At 44.7% G+C, this 14,232-nt stretch overlaps 1 protein-coding gene across 2 annotated transcripts in view; it reads left to right on the top strand.

Annotated features, from left to right (window-relative positions):
- The window catches only part of LOC126336587 (disks large 1 tumor suppressor protein), a 4,198,467-nt gene that overhangs the window by 3,622,581 nt on the left and 561,654 nt on the right, over nt 1–14,232 (top strand). The window lies entirely within an intron of this gene.

A 14,232-nucleotide genomic window follows, 5' to 3' on the forward strand; every position in this document is an offset into this window, starting at 1 on the left:
TCACGCGCCGTTCTCACACATTTACATCCGTCCGTACTTCTCTCAAAAGTTCCAATCTTTAGCATTCTTCTGTAGCACCACACTATAAACACTTCTATTCTGTTTTTGTTTGCAGTGTCTGTAGTTCGCCGGCCGGGGTGGCCGTGCGGTTCTAGGCGCTACAGTCTGGAACCGCGCGACTGCTACGGTCGCAGGTTAGAATCCTGCCTCGGACATGGATGTGTGTGATGTCCTTAGGTTATTTGGGTTAGTTACGTTTAAGTAGTTCTAAGTTCTAGCGGACTGATGACCTCAGAAGTTAAGTCCCATAGTACATACAGGCATTTGAACCATTTGTCTGTAGTTCACAATTCACTCCATACACTGTCTGATCAAAAATAGCCAGACATCCTCATGTAATGCAAAATTTACCATTGGATATGTCGAGGGGCTGCCTTCCATTATAAAAGAAGGTTATGAACGAATTTTACAGGACTTTGGACATTTGTGGTAAAGTCTTACGGGACCATACTACTGATGTCATTGGTCCCTAAGCTTACCCACTATTTAATATAACTTAAACTAACGTACGCTAAGGACGACACACACACACACACACACACACACACACACACACACACACACACACACACACACATACGCACACACACACCCATACCCGAGGGAGGACTGCGCTGCTACCCCGCACGGCTTTTTACAGGACTGAGTGGTCTTTGCAGTAGCGGAATATATGGAGGTGATGATTGTATCAGGATGAGAATGCCTCCTGTCATAAACCAGCATTTCTGAGGAACTCGTTTGTGGATAGTAACGTTTGAAAAATGGACTGGCCTGCCCAGATCCCACCTCAATCCAATAGAACACATTTGGAATGAGTTATAAAGTAAGGTTTATAATTTATAAAAAACAGCTACCAGCCACATGTATGGTTTAAAAAGGTTTATTTTCTTCAGACCATGACCGGTTTCGGATTTTTCTTTACAAATCCACCGTCAGATGGCAGTTACAAGCATTCTTAGTTGGACCTAGTTTTATTTTTGTTATTCGTTTGCTGCCCTGGGAAAGAAAAGAAATATTTTTGTTGTCATGTCGGTAATGGTATTTTTACGAAAGATTTACTTCTTTATCAATATCTAATTGCTCATGAGATAGTTTTTTAACCTTGGTAAACGTGCAGGTTAGTGTACTTAGGTGCTGTGTAGTTCTGCCTGACGAAATATTCGTGCGTTTTTGTTTTCGAACGCAAGCTTAATACACTTTTCAATATGCACTATATGAGTGCTATTCCAGTCAATGGACGCCACTTTCAACCTCATCATCTTAACTACACACGCAGCACAAACGAATAACGTTTACAAAACGTGGTCCAGCTTCATATTACAAACGAGAACAATATTTGCAAAGAGCTTACAGTCATAACGATGTTAACTTACAGATGCTGTATAGTCGATATGGGTACAGTAAAATATCTCTTTGCTAGTGTATGACATTAATCTAAAACGGAATAAAATAAAATTACATACAAATAAGATTACAAACATCATATGTAGTACAGAATTACTGTATGTTTACTAATTAGTTGTTACAATTGTAGGAGATAAATTCTAATATTTGACATGATAGGCAATGCACATGTTTTCATTATACAGTTTTTCAATGACATATAAGCAGATTCTGGGGCCTGTATACTGAATGTTTTTAATGGAATATTAGGCTTAAGTTATTTTTAAAAAGTGAAGACTTCTTCAAAGTAGAAAGATGATAAGGAGTAGGGATCTATTCACTTGTAAACACTTTGGGAAAATCACGTAGACAATACAGGGTGTTACAAAAAGGTACGGCCAAACTTTCAGGAAACATTCCTCACACACAAAGAAAGCAAATATGATATGTGGACATGTGTCCGGAAACGCTTACTTCCCATGTTAGAGTTCATTTTATTACTTCTCTTCAAATCACATTAATCATGGAATGGAAACACACAGCAACAGAACGCACCAGCGTGACTTCAAACACATTTGTTACAGGAAATGTTCAAAATGTCATCCGTTAGCGAGGATACATGCATCCACCCTCCGTCGCATGGAATCCCTGATGCGCTGATGCAGCCCTGGAGAATGGCGTATTGTATCACAGCCGTCCACAATACATTTGGTACCGGGGTTGCGTAGACAAGAGCTTTAAAATGCCCCCATAAATGAAAGTCAAGAGGGTTGAGGTCAGGAGAGCGTGGAGGCCATGGAGTTGCTCCGCTTCTACCAATCCATCGGTCACCGAATCTGTTGTTGAGAAGCGTACGAACACTTTGACTGAAATGTGCAGGAGCTCCATCGTGCATGAACCACATGTTGTGTCTTACTTGTAAAGGCACATGTTCTAGCAGCACAAGTAGAGTATCCCGTATGAAATCATGATAACGTGCTCCATTGAGCGTAGGTGGAAGAACGTGGGGCCCAATCAATACATCACCAACAATGTCTGACCAAACGTTCACAGAAAATCTGTGTTGGGGACGTGTTTGTACAATTGCGTGTGGATTCTCGTCAGCCCACACATGTTGATTGTGAAAATTTACAATTTGATCACGTTGGAATGAAGCCTCGTCCGTAAAGAGAACATTTTCACTGAAATGAGGATCGACACATTGTTGGATGAACCATTCGCAGAAGTGTGCCCGTGGAGGCCTATCAGCTGCTCATAGTGCCTGCACACGTTGTACATGGTACGGAAACAACTGGTTCTCCCGTAGCACTCTCCATACAGTGACGTGGTCAACGTTACCTTGTACAGCAGCAACTTCTCTGACGCTGACATTCGGGTTATCGTCAACTGCACGAAGAATTGCCTCGTCCATTGCAGGTGTCCTCGTCGTTCTAGGTCTTCTCCAGTCGCGAGTCATAGGCTGGAATGTTCCGTACTCCCTAAGACGCCGATCAGTTGCTTCGAACGTCTTCCTGTCGGGACACCTTCGTTTTGGACATCTGTCTCGATACAAACGTGCCGCGCCATGGCTATTGCCCCGTGCTAATCCATACATCATATGGGCATCTGCCAACTCCGCATTTGTAAACATTGCACTGACTGCGAAACCACGTTCGTGATGAACACTAACCTGTTGATGCTACGTACTGATGTCCTTGATGCTAGTACTGTAGAGCGATGAGTCGCATGTCAACACAAGCACCGAAGTCAATATTACCATCCTTCAATTGGGCCAATTGCCGGTGAATCGAGGAAGTACAGTACATTCTGACGAAACTAAAATGAGCTGTAACATGGAAACTAAGCGTTTCCGGACACATGTCCACATAACATCTTTTCTTTATTTGTGGGTGAGGAATGTTTGCTGAAAGTTTGGCCGTTCCTTTTTGTAACACCCTGTATAGTTTCCTCAAAGTGTTTACGAGTGATCTGCCTCCTTCTTAGGAAGTGAAGTCGTCAAGAGAAGGTCGAAACATGCAATTTCTCGTTGAAATTGTGACATTAGGCCGAAAAAGAAATCATTTTAAAAATAACTTGACTACATTCGAGACGACCTGAGACGATGCGTGATAGCTACTAGCGCTGTTGCAAGCTGGGCCGTCTACAGAGCTGTGAGGCGCTGCCATATAGACGCTTACAAATCGCGTTACGTGACTGGTTGGGGTAGGTGCCCGAAAGTGCCACGTCTAAGTCCCATTAAATGTTAGGGATCTTCTTACACGCGCTTGACAATATGTTGTGAACAGTTTCAAGATATCAGCGGAGGAGTGAGAGTACGATACGGTGTCGCATAACGAGTAGCAGGTGCGTCATATGCGCACACTCACACACACACACACACACACACACACACACACACACACATACATACACACACATGAGGGTCGGGAGTAGAGTAGAAACGAGATGCAGGGATGTGGGAGAATACGGAAAGGGGTGTTAGTGTAATCCCAAAGGAAAAAACAAGAGTGTCGTCCAAATATTTGTCGGCAATAATTCAGAGGATATAGCCCTAAATTACGCGGGATTTATGCAGCGGCCGCTTTTAGAAGGTGCGCCGTGCCCTTACCCTCTCCGAGCAGGGCGCTGGCGCGCATGCGCACCAGCCTCTTGGCATTCCTCTGACCCGTATGGCCGCTATGCGCCGTTTTAACACGGACGTTTGCGTCTGCCTGCTACTGCTCGCTGCTAGTTTAAACGGACGCCGTGTCGCTGCATATTAACGTCGCTCTCTCCTATCTAGAGGATCCAACAAAACCGCGCCGCTGCTGCCAGCGTGGACCGTGCCGTGGCGCCTGCAACAGTTGGTTGGTCGCTTCGCGTCCGCTTCATTAATATGCTGTTGCGCTCGCTAGGCGGGGGATTTTTTTCTTTCCACGGCGAGCATTTTCGACGGAGGAAAACAGCTATAAACACAGAGGGTAAATGCAGGGGGGTCGGGTGGTTTCTTGTGCGTTCATATACGAGGTATTGCCAGAAGGTTTTATTTATCACTTCGTAAAAAATTTTGCTGCGAGCGTGAAACTTACTGATGGTGATATGCTTTTCTACATATTCACACGTCAGTGCGGGACATTTCTCCCAACGATGGATGACTTGCTTGTAGAAGTCTGCGTTTTGGTTATCTAGGAAATACTCCACCGCGAAAAGAAACGTCGTCATTCTGGAAATGCCCGCCACGCAATGGACTGTTGAACCGAGGAAAGAGAAAGACGAATGTAGGGGATACCACAGAAAAGTATGTTGGGGCCCTTCCTATTCATGTTCATATGGCTCTGAGCACCATGGGACTCAACATCTGAGATCATCAGTCCCCTAGAACTTAGAACTACTTAAACTTTACTAACCTAAGGACATCACACACATCCGTACCCGAGGCAGGATTCGAACCTGCGACCGTAGCGGTCGCGCGGTTCCAGACTGAAGTGCCTAGAACCGCTCGGCCACACCGGCCGGTCCCTGTTCGTGTTGTATTTCCGTGACGCACAATATTAATAGTAACTTCATTACCTTTCGCAGATGGCGGAGTTATCTATACTGAAGTAATGTCTAAAGAAAGCTACACACTTATTCAGTCAGATCTTAGTATGTTTTCAGAGTGGTGCAGTGATTCCAGAATTGGTTTAAATTCGCAGGAATGTAAAATTGTACACTTCACAAAACGAAGAAACTTAATATTCTGTGACTAAGCACAGTCTGAATTGGTCAAGTCATACAAATGCCTGAGTGTAAAATTTTGCAGGGATATGTAGCAGAACGCAGCGTTTAAGATTTATTACTTAGAAGTACAAAATTTTAGTATACAATTTATGAATTAATGAAGTCGTTAGATTAAAATAAACAGAACTGATATCACGGATATATTGAACCCGTTTTATTAACATCGCTATGAACATCTGTATTGAATTAACATATAACGAAACGTGGACGATAAGCACAAAAGACAAGAAGGGGATGGAAAGATTTACAAAGTGGTGCTGTAAAATAATGTTGAAGATTAAATGGGCAGATCGAATAAATGGATCGAATTGGAGAAAAGGGGAATTTATGGCACACAATAAGTAAAGAAACAGTCCGATTCCTAGAACTCTTCCTGAGGCATAATAATCGATTTATGACGAAAGAATATCCGACGTTTAGCTGCAATGTGATACTGAGCGAATTCATCGGCGACAGATGAAAAAATTAGTGCTGGACTAGCAGTAGAACGCTGCTTTCCAGCTTTGCGCGAGTGTTCACCCTAACTGCCTCGGCTATACGAGCAAGTCCGCCGTCAGATCAACGTCAGCATATGCAGCAAGCTCCAGAGTAGCTTTCTCATTTATTGATCCACTTGCTCGCAGCCTAACTATATTCTCACAAGGGTTCAGGTACTGTGGTATATCCGTACTGAAATATCGTAAAGCCGTCTGGCTTATATACAGGGTGAAGAAAAATTCGCGCACTCGGACTTCGCAGCGCGATTCCTCACATACTACCAGTACAACAATGTCTCTCACAAAATTTCGTTCTGCGCATATTTCCGACAGTAAATGGACATTAAAGAATGGCAATGTGGCAATACTGTAATCACATGTAGGGCAACTACCTCTGTCAGCGTACAGTAGCAGTGCTGTACAGGTGGTGTAGTAGATAGCGCTTTGGGTTAGCATACAGGAGATCGAGAGTTCGATTCTGGCTTGAGGCGTATTTGCTTTAATTTTCATTCTGCCAAATAATACTGTAGTATACACCTTTACTTAAGCCACATGTGTCCGACATTCACGTAGCACGTTCCTAATGAAATATAGTGGACCTGAACGTGGCAAGAATAATAGCGGGTACTAAGCGATGGGACAATTGAGGGAGGTTACACAGAAAATAGGCTTAATCTAGTAGATGGACTGGTGCGAACAATTCGCGTACACGACATGCAAAAGGCTTCTTCAAAAGCTGACCAATAAAAACGATTGCATTTCCATTCTATGTCCGTTGTACTTAAGCGCAAGTGTTTTGTAGAAGACCCAATGTAATCGCTGTATGACGATTAACACGCCAGTCACCGTACCAAGCAGACTACATTAATGAAATGAAAATAAATTCGCCTCGATCTAGAATCTAACGCTAGACCTCCCACATGCTAACCCAAAACGCTACCCACTGTACCAAGTACAAGCACCACTCCTATATGTTGACAGACCTACTTTCTGTACAATTGATTGCAGTGTTGCCAGACTGCCAATCTCTGACGTCCATTTACTGCCGGAAATATGCACAGGACAAAATTCTGTGACAGACTTTTTTGCATTGTTAGTATGTCAGGAATTGCGTTGCAAAGTCAGAGTGCACAAATTTTTCTTCCCCCTGTATACACTCCTGGAAATGGAAAAAAGAACACATTGACACCGGTGTGTCAGACCCACCATACTTGCTCCGGACACTGCGAGAGGGCTGTACAAGAAATGATCACACGCACGGCACAGCGGACACACCAGGAACCGCGGTGTTGGCCGTCGAATGGCGCTAGCTGCGCAGCATTTGTGCACCGCCGCCGTCAGTGTCAGCCAGTTTGCCGTGGCATACGGAGCTCCATCGCAGTCTTTAACACTGGTAGCATGCCACGACAGCGTGGACGTGAACAGTATGTGCAGTTGACGGACTTTGAGCGAGGGCGTATAGTGGGCATGCGGGAGGCCGGGTGGACGTACCGCCGAATTGCTCAACACGTGGGGCGTGAGGTCTCCACAGTACATCGATGTTGTCGCCAGTGGTCGGCGGAAGGTGCACGTGCCCGTCGACCTGGGACCGGACCGCAGCGACGCACGGATGCACGCCAAGACCGTAGGATCCTACGCAGTGCCGTAGGGGACCGCACCGCCACTTCCCAGCAAATTAGGGACACTGTTGCTCCTGGGGTATCGGCGAGGACCATTCGCAACCGTCTCCATGAAGCTACGGTCCCGCACACCGTTAGGCCGTCTTCCGCTCACGCCCCAACATCGTGCAGCCCGCCTCCAGTGGTGTCGCGACAGGCGTGAATGGAGGGACGAATGGAGACGTGTCGTCTTCAGCGATGAGAGTCGCTTCAGCGATGAGAGTCGCTTCTGCCTTGGTGCCAATGATGGTCGTATGCGTGTTTGGCGCCGTGCAGGTGAGCGCCACAATCAGGACTGCATACGACCGAGGCACACAGGGCCAACACCCGGCATCATGGTGTGGGGAGCGATCTCCTACACTGGCCGTACACCTCTGGTGATCGTCGAGGGGACACTGAATAGTGCACGGTACATCCAAACCGTCATCGAACCCATCATTCTACCATTCCTAGACCGGCAAGGGAACTTGCTATTCCAACAGGACAATGCACGTCCGCATGTATCCCGTGCCACCCAACGTGCTCTAGAAGGTGTACGTCAACTACCCTGGCCAGCAAGATGTCCGGATCTGTCCCCCATTGAGCATGTTTGGGACTGGATGAAGCGCCGTCTCACGCGGTCTGCACGTCCAGCACGAACGCTGGTCCAACTGAGGCGCTAGGTGGAAATGGCATGGCAAGCCGTTCCACAGGACTACATCCAGCATCTCTACGATGGTCTCCATGGGAGAATAGCAGCCTGCATTGCTGCGAAAGGTGGATATACACTGTACTAGTGCCGACATTGTGCATGCTCTGTTGCCTGTGTCTATGTGCCTGTGGTTCTGTCAGTGTGATCATGTGATGTATCTGACCCCAGGAATGTGTCAATAAAGTTTCCCCTTCCTGGGACAATGAATTCACGGTGTTCTTATTTCAATTTCCAGGAGTGTATAGTAGAAGGATGGTATCAGTTCTTCGAGACACGGCAGATAATGCTATTAGTTAATTGGTTTGCATCTACATTTCACAACAATGAAACAACTTACGAGTAGTTGTCTTAAAATATCATATTCAATCCTGAGCGAACTACACTTCCTCGCTAAAACGATCTTGGTTGCCATTTCGCGTTAGTATGACGTCTCGAATTAGTAAGATATCCGTCAGAAACTGTGGTTCTTAAGATATCTTGTAACTTTAATGTAAAGGTATCTGAAAATAGTTTTTCTTAGTTTCAAGAGCTCAAGAATCTGCGGGTCTGGCAGCAGGAGGTAAAACAACGCGTGGTCGTGGCTTTCCGCGAAATGAACTCAGTTCAAACTATCAAAATGCCGGTAACCATTCTTTTGAAAGTAGTAGCAGTATTACCAACTGAACTGCGACGCGTTTTACCTGGCGTCACTGGGAATTTGACGCAAACGAATGCGGTGTTTGAGAGGTGACTTCAGATTTAATTCACAAGTCGGCCGCTGAAAAATGCAACCTTACAAGATAATTATACTTACGTCTTTTATAATTACAGTAGCGCCCCGCACCATGGTATTAAAACAAAAATCTTTTCTAAATTAAAAATTTTGCGAGCTGTTGTCTAGGCAGCATCCCAGATAAACTGCGCATAAATACGGTCCTGCACACACGACTATCAAACCTGTTGTAGTGAGCAAGTGATTACACAAGGAACACATTTTGCAACCGTGGACATGAGGTCCTAGAAAATAAGCCCACTCTGCTAGAAAACGTTCATTACAATTTAACAAAATATTTATTTGAGATCGTAAAGTTGCGTTATTAAGTGTGCGATACAGTAATACCAGATAGTGAGGTCTGAAAGTAGTGAATAGATCTCTAATGACACTCGGGTCTACTAGCAACGGAATAAGTTTCGTCCCTAAAGGTCTGTGAGGTTAGAAACGTACTGGCAGATTACAACTGTGTGTTGGGCCAGGACTCGAACCTGGAATCTTTGTCTTTCGCGGGAAACTGCTCTATCCACTTAGATACGTGAGCACGGCTAAAGGACACGACCAAATAGCTACAATTCCAGCACGACCTAAAGGACACTGGACACTATGTGAGGTTACTTCTACACACAGGATAGACTAAATCTCTCTAGTAGTTTACTGAAATATCACTACATGTATTGTTGTATATAAATTTTAGCACTGTTTTCGTCATAATCAAGACGTATTTTGTTCCTTGCTAGTGCAGCCTACATTCATTTGACACTGTATACTGTATTCGAGACTAGGTCTCCCTCTGCTATAATAATCCTTAATTCCCAGTTTCCCTCTGTTAAAAAACTTACTATTCCTTTCGGCCGAAAATTAATTAGAAGCTGGACACTCTTTTAGTAAAGCTGAACCCTAAAACTTTTTCTCCCCAATTTGAAGTAACAATTCTTCTTTAGTTACTTTTGGGTCAGCAGTCTTGTGATTGGTTTAATGCGGGACGCCACGACTTCCTGTCATGCGCCAGCTTCTAGCATACAATGTTGTGCTCCAAACGTAAATTCTTAGAAATTTCTTTTTATAATTAAAGCTGATGTTTATTACTAGTGTTCTTCTTGTGGCCCGGAATGCCCACTTCGCCTGTGCTAATCAGTTTCTTATGTCATCCTTGCTTCGTCAGTCTTGTGTTACTGTACTTAAAACGTAACAGAATTCATGCACTTCCTCTTTTTCGAGCTACTATTCTTCGCAACCTTTGTCCTTCTACACTTAACTCCCAATCCGTAGTATGTACTTACAGACTTCATTCAATAGGAATTTCACTGAAGATAGCAGTGTCAACAGCGAACCTATCATTGATATTTTCATCTCACCCTTTAACCTTTCTTTTATTTCCGTCATTGATTCTTCGATGAGTGGATTTAACAGTAGGAACGACGACAACGCCCTTGTCTTGTACCCTTTCTGACCTGAGCACTTTGTTTATGACGTTAAGTTCATATTATTCTTTCTTGCTTCTTATTCATATTGTCTATCCCTATAGCCCACTCGTATTTTTCTCAGAATTTCGAACATCTCGCACCATTTTACATTGTCGTACGCTATTCCACGGTCGATAAATTCTATGAAAGTTATCGACTTTTCTTAAACTTGCAGCTATTATCAAGCGCAGTGACAGAACTGCCTCCCTGGTGTCTTTACCTTTCATGAAGCCAAACTTGTCTCTTCCTTTTTTCTGTCTGCTTTCGCTTAAACTTGCATAAGGTATACAAGCCATGTGATCCCTCAACAGTGCTTACACCATCTTCCGCCCAGCTTTTCCATCTGGTACAAAATTTAAAACTTCTTTATGGCTGAGGACGTATCCTATCAACATAGCCATTCCTTCTTTAAAGCCGAGCCACAAACCTGTTTTCAACCCAGTGTGAAGCAATACTAATTGCCAGCCTTGGTGGCCGAGCGGTTCTAGGCGCTTCAGTCTGGAAGCGCACGACTGCTACGGTCGCAGGTTCGAATCCTGCCTCGGGCATGGATGTGTGTGATATCCTTAGGGTAGTTAGGCTTAAGTAGTTCTAAGTTCTAGGGACTGATGACCTCAGATGTTAAGTCCCGTAGTGCTCAGAGCCAATACTAATTCATTAGTCATATAATCTGCTTACTTTCAAAAGGTTCAAATGGCTCTGAGCACTATGGGACTCAGCTTATGAGGTCATTAGTCCCCTAGAACTTAGAACTAGTTAAACCTGAGTAACCTAAGGACACCACACACATCCATGCCCGAGGCAGGATTCGAACCTGCGATCGTAGCGGTCTCGCGGTTCCAGACTGCAGCGCCTAGAACCGCACGGCCACTTCGGCCGGCCAAAAGGTTCAATTCCCTTCTATTATCTTCGTTCCATATACATTCGTATTCGTTCTTTGTGAATATCGACTATGTGCGATTATGATTAGCTCTCTCTCTCTCTCTCTCTCTCTCTCTCTCTCTATCTCTCTCTCTCTCTCTCTCTCTCTGGAGATACTGTCGGCGCTGCCGCATCGACAGACCGAACAGCGCAGTTTGCAATTTTGTAGTTGCTTTTTACGAACTGAACGCAAGAGTGATTTTTCAGCTGCTACTTCCCGATGCCATTCTGTGAACGCCTGTCGTTCTGTACGTTCACAGCCGTTCGTCTCTTTCCTCCACAATAGACGCAAAGGAAGTGGAAAGAGGCGCGAGGGGAATTGCATCACGCCGCGGCTCCGCCAAGCTGTCCGACGTCTCCCTAATGCCGCACTCGGCGCTAGTTGGCGTCAGAGGGGCTTACAATGTCTTTTCTTCCCTTCTCCGCCCGTCATCTTTTCTAGAGTTAGCATATTTCAGTTGCGCGCTTTAAAATCTGAGGCGGCGTTCTGCAGCCCGCAAGTGGCAGACGGTTGCCCCTGCCGTCAGGCTCCCCGCACAGCACGCCCGCTGCGAGGGGTTGCCTACGGACTCGGTGCAGGAGGGCCTCTGCGAGCAGCTGTCAGTGCTTTGTGCTCGTACGCTTCCGAATGGTCAAACGCAGCTAAAGTGGGGTTGCTGTCGCTATGCACACTATAATTACCGAGACGAGAGGTTTATCTCGCTGCCGAGATATAATTTAAAATGTACATTTATCGAGATAGATCGCGAACTACATCGACAAAGTTTCGGAGCTTAGTCGCGGAAGTTTTCTGAGTATTTTGGTATAAGGAACCCATTCTCCGCACTGGCTTGTTACCGTGAGTTATACAGCAGAATTATCTTTCTACAAGTTTTGAGTTGACACTACACAAATCACTATCACTTTGAAACTTCCTGGCAGATTAAAACTGTGTGCCGAACCGAGACTCGAACTCGCAGGAGAGCTTCTGTAAAGTTTGGAAGGTGGGAGACGAGGTACTGGCAGACGTAAAGCTGTGAGGACGGGGCGTGAGTCGTGCTCGGGTAGCTCAGTTGGTAGAGCACTTGCACGCGGAAGACAAAGGTCCCGAGTTCGAGTCTCGATCCGGCACACAGTTTTAATAGGCCAGGAAGTTTCATATCAGCGCACGCTCCGCTGCAGAGTGAAAATCTCATACTCGCACTATCCCTTTATTGCAATCAATGTACCGGGTGATCAAAAAGTCACTATAAATTTGAAATCTTAATAAACCACGGAATAATGTAGATAGAGAGGTAATAATTGACACACATGCTTGTAATGACATGGGGTTTTATTAGAACAAAAAAAAAAAAAAAAACAATGTACTGCTATACTCGTGAAAGATCTCTTGCGCGCGTCGTTTGGTGATGATCGTGTGCTCAGCCGTCACTTTCGTCATGCTTGGCCTCCCAGGTCCGCAGACCTCAGTCCCTGCGATTATTGGCTGACCTGAAGTCGCAAGTGTATCGTGATCGACCGACATCTCTAGGGATGCTGAAAGACAGCATCCGACGCCAATGCCTCACCATAACTCCGGATATGCTTTACAGTGTTGTTCACAACATTATTCCTCGACTACAGCTATTGTTGAGGAATGATGTTGCACATATTGAGCATTTCCTGTAAAGAACATCGTGTTTGCTTTGTCTTACTTTGTTATGCTAATTATTGCTATTCTGATCACATGAAGCGCCATATGTCGGAAATTTTATGAACGTTTGTATTTTTTTGGTTCTGATAAAACCCCATGTCATTCTAATCATGTGTGTCAATTTGTACCTTTCCATCTACATTATTCCGTGATTTATTCAGTTTTCAAATTTATACTGACTTTTTGATCACCCGGAATTTTACAGAGATTTCAATGGTTTGAACATCTTTTATAACCTGACATTTACTCGTATAACAAATTTCGTATGTTGCTTAGATGTGACACCTTTTTATAAATATTAGTGTGGTAACTCCCCCGTGGTACCTGTAGCTTTAAGTGTACGACGAAAGATGTGTTTTGCAGTAGTATGTTGATAGCACCCAGAGTTCTTCTGACTGTACACTCGTGAACAGTTTCAAATTTTGCCTTGCGCACTTCTTCGTATATACATACCGAACACTGCAACTGCAGTTTCTGAAATAGCCGGCTGCGGTGGCCGAACCGTTCCAGGCGCTTCAGTCCGGAACCCCGCGACCGCTACGGTCGCAGGTTCGAATCCTGCCTCGGGCATGGATGTGTGTGATGTCCTTAGGTTAGTTAGGTTTAAATAGTTCTGAGTCTAGGGAACTGATGACCTCAGTTGTTAAGTCCCATAGTGCTCAGAGCCATTTGAACAATTTTTTTGTGAAATATTTACTTATAACACGAATTAGTTTCGAACCTTTTTGGGCTCGCCTTCAAAGTTATTTCCGAAGCGCGATGCTGGCTGCAGGATTTCTGACGCTTAAGGCAGTTTTAAAAAAATCTTTCAGTTATCATCATAGTGCTAATGAGACATGAACTCTGTCAGTATCCCTAACAAACTCGGATGTAACTTGCGTGTTAACATCGGACAGTGGATGATTCTGGTATCGTCGGTAGGGCCAGCTTTTTGCAGGGGCGATCTGTGCAATAATAATAATAATAACAATAATGTTGTTGTTGTTGCGGTCTTGAGTCCTGAGACTGGTTTGATGCAGCTCTCCATGCTACTCTATCCTGTGCAAGCTTCTTCATCTCCCAGTACCTACTGCAACCTACATCCTTCTGAATCTGCTTAGTGTATTCATCTCTTGGTCTCCCTCTACGATGTTTACCCTCCATGCTGCCCTCCAATACTAAATTGGTGATCCCTTGATGCCTCAGAACATGTCCTACCAACCGATCCCTTCTTCTGGTCAAGTTGTGCCACAAACTTCTCTTCTCCCCAATCCTTTTCAATACTTCTTCATTAGTTATGTGATCTACCCATCTAATCTTCAGCATTCTTCTGTAGCATCACATTTCGAAAGCCTCTATTCTCTTCTTGTCCAAACTATTTATCGTCTTTCTACCTACTTGATCCTCTGCTGCCTT

Source organism: Schistocerca gregaria, chromosome 2 (assembly GCF_023897955.1).
Source record: "Schistocerca gregaria isolate iqSchGreg1 chromosome 2, iqSchGreg1.2, whole genome shotgun sequence".
NCBI lineage: Eukaryota > Metazoa > Arthropoda > Insecta > Orthoptera > Acrididae > Schistocerca > Schistocerca gregaria.